Genomic DNA, 6,703 nt, shown 5'->3' on the forward strand with positions numbered 1-6,703 from the left:
AGTTTCATACTTGGTATCAATATGGTAGATACTGCAGGAACATATTTTTTTTTTAACACTCATGCAACTGAACTCAGAATGAAATTCCAAGCTACGTACCTCAGTAAAGAGGATCAAGTCACAACGTGGTTCTGGGTGAGTGTTTTTTTTGTGTCCTAACTTTTGCCTAGGCAGCTTCTTTTGAGGTTTTCAACCTAGCGGACTTTCATCATTTTTTTTATTTTTTTTGAGCTGTAAACAGTTTATACTCATGCGGGCCAGGAGTGGACATGCAGTTTATACTCGTGCCTTAAGGAGTGTACATGCAGTTTATACTCGTGTCTTAAGGAGTGTACATACATTTTATACTTGTACCTTAAGGAGTGTACATGTAGTTTATACTCGTGCCTTAAGGAGTGTACATACAATTTATACTCGTGCCTTAAAGAGTGTACATACAGCTTATACTCGTGCCTTAAGGAGTGTATATGCAGTTTATACTCGTGCCTTAAGGAGTGTTTTGACTTGCAGTTTAGGCTCATGTATCGAGGAGCGTCATCTTCCTTTAAGGATAGTACTTCTTCAAGAACTTGGCGTTGATGGGGCCAACCCTCATGCCATTTTCATCGACAAGCTTGTAAGCACCATTTGAATATGTCTCTTGTATAACATATGGTCCATCCCACTTTGGGGTGAATTTGCCCCCAGACTTATGAAAAGTGATAATGGGCCTTCTTATTGCAAGAACTTGATCTCCAACTTGGAAGCACCTCAAGCAAACTCTTTTGTTGAAGGAACGAGATAGTCGGGCTTGATAATATTCAAGATTTTGTTGAGGCTCCAGCCTCTTCTCATCAAGAGCTTCTAACTCCGCAAGACGTAACTTAGCATTTTCTTCATCGGTGAGTCCTTCTTGAATAGCCAGTCTCAAAGAAGGAATTTGACGCTCAAGTGGTAGGACTGCAACTCAAAAAGCAAGTGAGTACGGGGTTGCTTGCGTTGGTGTACGATAAGTTCTCCTATATGCCCATAAAGCTTCTTCCATTCACTCATGCCAGTCTTGTTTAGATTTGGAGACAACTTTCTTCAACAAGTTGCATAAAGTCTTATTGAATGCTTCAGCTAGACCATTGGCGGTAGCGTGGTACATAGAAGATTTGCATTGCTTGAAACCAAAGAGGTCACATATTTTATTCATCAGCTTGTTATCAAATGGCTTTCTATTGTCAGTTATCATGTACTGAGGAATTCCAAAACGGTAGATAATATTTACTCGGATGAAGTTTGCGATATTTTCTTTCTTTACTTCCTTGAGAGCAACAACTTCAGCCCATTTTGAGAAGTAATCTATCGTGGCCAAGATGTATAAGTGTCCACCAGAAGATTTTGGTAGTGGACCAGCAACATCCATTCCCCAAGCATTGAATAGCCAAGATGCGGCAGTTGGGCGTAGTACTTCTGGAGGTTGATGTATGAAATTTGCATGGAATTAGCAAGCTTTGCATCTTCTAGCATAGTCCAAGCAATCTTTCACCATCATTGGCCAATAATATCCCATCCTTTTAATATGAAAATGGAGCTTCGGTCCAGACTGATGTGATCCACAAACTCCCGAGTGCGCTTCTTGCAAAGCTTGAATTGCTTCTTACTCTCTCAAACACCGTAAGAGTACTCCTTCAAATGATCTCTTGTACAGTGTATATTTGTAGTAAAAGAAGAGAGGTGCACGACGACGAATGTCAGTCTTTCTTCTTGGATTTTCTGGAAGTATCCCATAATATAAGTAATCAATGATAGGTTGTCGCCAATCTTTTTTTATAGCTTCAGACACAACAACGAGGTATTGAACCTTATTTTCCACATCCTTATCTGACGGCAGTACTACCCATTCTCGGCGGACAGTAACTTGGGGCTGATTTGGAAGAGTCAGGGTTAAGGCCAGAGCAGCTACGGCATCAGCTTGCTTATTTTCTCTCCTTGGCACATGTTGGAGGGTTACTTCTCCAAACCATCCCATCAACTTTTGGGCATATTCATGATATGGTTTTAACTCGAGCTTCCGGACTTCATAGCTTTCCAAAAGCTGTTTGATCACTAATTGGGAGTCACCAAAGACTTGTAATTGCAGTTGTTTTATGTCCATTGCCATCTCGAGTCCAAGTATTAAAGCTTGGTATTCAGCAATATTATTAGAACAACGATTCGTTAGGGTAAAAGAGTATGGGATGACCTCTTCTTGTGGAGTGACGAACACCACCCCGGCACCAGCTCCATATCGATGTGCGGCACCATCAAAGTACATCTTCCATGGGGGTCTAGCTTCAATGACCATTGCATCTTCATCAGGAAGTTTATCGCTCATTTCCCAATCATCAGGTATCGGTGGTCTGCCAAGAAGTCAGCCAATGTTTGTCCCTTTATGGCCTTTTGGGGAACATACACAATCTCAAACTGTTGAAATTGAAGGTACCATCTTGCATGTCGGTCACTAAGGATGGGTTTCGACATTACAAACTTGATGGGATTTTCCAAACATAACTTTTCAATTGGAGAATACTTTAGTTCATTTGGTGTCATCATTCTTCTCAGATAGTAAAGAGAGTTTTCTTTGCCTTTACTATTTTTTTGAGCCAGTAGTGCTCCAACCGACCTCTCTTGTACCGCAATGTAGAGTATCAACGATACCAAGGTATGGGTGCCGCAAGAACTGGAGGTTTCATTAAGTACGATTTGATACTCTCAAAGGCATTACTACACGCTTGGTCCCATTCGAAGGGAGTGTCCTTCTTCATGAGACGACTAAATGGTTGACATTTTCTGGCCAAGTTTGAGATGAACCTCCTTAAATATGCTAGCCTTCCTTGAAGGCTTTTTAACTCATGAATGTTTTGAGGCTCGGGCATTTTCAAAATTGCATCGACATTGGCTTGATCAATTTCAATTCCTCGGTGTTGGACAATAAAACCAAAAAACTTTCTAGAAGTAACTCCGAATGCACACTTCAATGGATTCATCCTAAGTTGATATCTTTGAAGTAACTCAAACACCATTCTTAGGTCTTTTAAGTTGCCATCTCTCTTTATTGACTTCACCACTAGATCATCCACGTAGCATTTAACATTTTTGTGGAGTAGGCTATCAAAAATATTTTGCATAGACCTTTAATAAGTGGCGCCAGCGTTCTTCAAACCAAAAGGCATCACCTTGTAGCAATAAATACCTTTAGGCGTACGAAATGCAGTGAGCTCTTCATCTTTTGGTGCCACGTGGATTTGGTTATAGCCGGATGAACCATCCATGAAGGACATTGCCTCATAACCAGTGGTGGAATCAATCATCAACTTTGGTATGGGGATTGGAAAATCATCCTTACGGCATGCGTTGTTGAGATCTCGAAAGTCGACACAAACTCAAATTTGGCCATTCTTCTTTCGTACTAGAATAATATTTGAAATCCACGTGGGATATTTGACTTCGCGAATAAAGCCAGCTTCAATGAGTTTGTTAACTTCATTCTCAATCAATGAGTTTGTTAACTTCATTCTCAATCAATGGAACTAACTCTGGCCTAAAGCGCCTTTGGTCTTGCTTAACAGGACAAGCCCCGTTCCTAACCGCCGACTGATGGACTACTACTTTTGAACCTAAGCCAGACATTTCTTTGTAACTCCAAGCAAAAACGTCCATATATTCTTTGAATATGTCTGTATAGGCGATTTCTTCCTTCACTTTTAGAAACACACTTAGGTAAGTTGGTCTTGAGTCTTCATTGGTCCCAAAATTAACTTCCTTCAAGGGATGTATTATGGCCTTTACTCTTTCTTCAAGTTGCGATGGAGCATCTCCAGCATCTTCCTCCTCTTGAGGATTATCGTCGTTGATGGATATATAATAACACCAAAAGTCATCTTCTATTTCTCCATCAACCTTTATTTGAGATGAGAAATATTTCTCATTCTAGATCGTAACATGATATAGGGAGCCAACACTCTCTTCATCTTCTTCGCATTGCTTGGTATAAACCACAGTATGCGCCTTTGCTTTTAGCACCTCATTGCATGAAACTACCAGTTTCGTCTGTCGTTTCATTCTAAAAAGAATCAAACTTTAGAAATCCTATTGTATTTTAAGTGAAGAGTGCATCATCGCGCTTTGACGACTCCTTTTACACTTGTTGATTTTCCTCTTATTTAGAGGTCCTAACTTTTCAAACACAGAAGTTCTTGCAGTTGATTCTTCAAGTCGGTCAAAGACAGAAGCCCTCTTGTTGGATGCAGTGGACTCTTCTTCTACAGTGATATAGTTGCTAACCTCCTTTCTTATGGAGATGCGAATTGGACGTGGCTGCGTATATCCTAGGCCTTCACGTGCCTGCCTGGTTGTACCTTCCGACGGAAGTTTGCCCAACCTTGATGGCTTATTTGGATTGTAACCAGCCTTTACAAATAGCTTGTATGCAATTGGATCGAAGCCATCCTTCGTACGTTTTGTAGGGAGTATCATATCTTGTGGCAGATTTTGAGCCACAGACTCTTCAAGAAGTCTTGAGGATGGATTTATTGCATCAATCTTCATGATAGGTAAAGTTAGCCCCTTTAGCACATTATCTTGGGAATCCGATGGGAGATCTTTCTCTTTCCTTACCTTCGATACGTAACGAAGAACGGGAGTTTCCTTCTTTTTGGTAGAAGCGACACCTTCTTTATTTAAAGTGAAGAGAGGCTTCTTGGTGGCGACTTTTTCGACAGTCACCGCGACCTTCTTAGATACAAGATCGTCACACTTGGTCTTGGTGACATCTTCAACCCTTTTCTCATCCACAACATGCTTTTTTAAGTAGAATTTTGCATCGGCAAAATATGACTCAGCTTCAGTGAATGGCATGTCACCGACAACTATATTTCTTTCCACTCTACCTTTGAGGTACTTCAATCATTGATAGTAAGAGGATGATATAATTTTGTTCCCGAGCACCCAAGGCCTACCAAGCAATATATTGTATGAAATTTTGGCATCGATCACATGCATCAATGGATTTGATTGAAAATCATCCATGGGAATCCCCAACTTGATACATCCCATGGCATCTATGGCCCCCTAGGTTGAAGCCTTGGATCATTATACGACTTTCGTCTAGTTTGCCAGTAGCGATGCCAAGCTCCTTCATCGTACATAGGCAGGATATTGACCCCAGATCCCTCATTTATCAAAATTCTATTGATCTTCTTTCCTAGAATTTGACCCACCTTGTATAAGGGATGGTTATGTAGGGTGTCACTAAGCAGAAGATCGTTATTTGTGAATGTGATTTTTGTATCACACACATGTGCCTTTTCGCCAAGAGTTTCAGCCAGCCTTTCGTAAGATGAAGGAACTTCCATGGGTAGATTCTCACCCTTTGCCCCCCCTTTGGCGGTATTAAAACAAGACGCCTCAAGGATGACTTGGGCAGTCTTTCCACGGAACCAACTCGGTAAGAATTTCTCTAAAGTCACCGGATGCTGAGGTTCCTGATGGTGAAGATCCATCACCCTTTTCTTCTTTAGGAATTCAACCAACTTTTATTTCCTTGGTTTCTTTACCATTCTCCTCCTAGTTGGTTGCTCGACTGACTTCTTTCGTGGACTCATCTTCTTGCGTCTGCGTTTGGTTACTAGAGTCCAACCTTCATCATCGCCTTCGTCAAGCGAAAACCTGTCAGGCTCTAATATTTTCTCATTATGCTCTTCGACACATATTTGTATAGGATCGAGCGAGCCAAATATGATGGAGATTTGATGAGAACTGGCCGTCTCATCATCGAAGAAGATCTTCTCTTGTGCCAGTTGCATGACTTTATCTTTAAAGACAAAGCACTTTTCCAGAGGATGACTTACGAGCCTATGATATTTGAAATAATTAGGGTCATTGGTCCTTCCAGCTTCGTTGGGAAGCTTCATCTCTGGGAGTTCAATGAGCTTATGCTCAAGAAGTTCATCGAAAATCTCAGAAACATCAGAATCAAGGAAGGGATATTCCTTTTCTTGCATCTCCTTTAAAGCTTTTTGATTCAGACGTGCTCCAGAAGTCATCTTCACACTATGCTTCTTGCTTACCTTTATGGTGACCTTCACAGAAGACACATCAACATTCATGGACTCCTTGTTTTCATTTTTGGGAACAAACTTGCCCCATCTTTTGGGTTCTTGCTTATCCTTTCCCATTCGAGGGTCATGGATAGGCACTCCTTCCTTTCCAGCAGAAGACATGCTCAACTCCATATCGTGAGCACGAGTAGCTAACTCTTCAAAGGATTTTGGTTTAATTCTTTGCAAGATATAGAGAAGCCCCCAGTACATTCCTTGGACGCACATCTCTATTGCAGAAACTTCACTGAGCCTATTTTGCAGTTTAGACTCGCATTTCTATCACGACCCGATTTCTCAAGTCGTGATGGCGCCTACCTTATCCCACCAGTAGGCAAGCCAAACCATAGCCCGGAATGATAGGTAATAGGCTAATAGGAAGAGACAAAATAAAAGATCGCGTCTAATAATAACAACCACAATAATAAGTGAAAACTAAGAAGAGAGCATATGTATTATATTAAAACGAGAGAAGGAAAAAGGACCAACTATACAAATGAATCCCTCCCAAGACCTGATAAAGTCAGTACTAGAGCCACTACTAACAGGTACCCAGAGTACTAGACAAAAATCTAAAATGTACATAAGTAGTCTCGAGT

The 6,703-nt window shown here is 41.0% G+C and overlaps 1 pseudogene; it reads right to left on the reverse strand.

The window, feature by feature from the left end:
• Positions 1–1,624: 1,624 nt before the first annotated feature.
• The window catches only part of LOC107879034, a 13,675-nt pseudogene continuing 8,596 nt past the window's right edge, over positions 1,625–6,703 (reverse strand).

This window comes from Capsicum annuum, chromosome 2 (genome assembly GCF_002878395.1).
Source record: "Capsicum annuum cultivar UCD-10X-F1 chromosome 2, UCD10Xv1.1, whole genome shotgun sequence".
Taxonomy (NCBI): Eukaryota; Viridiplantae; Streptophyta; class Magnoliopsida; order Solanales; family Solanaceae; genus Capsicum; species Capsicum annuum.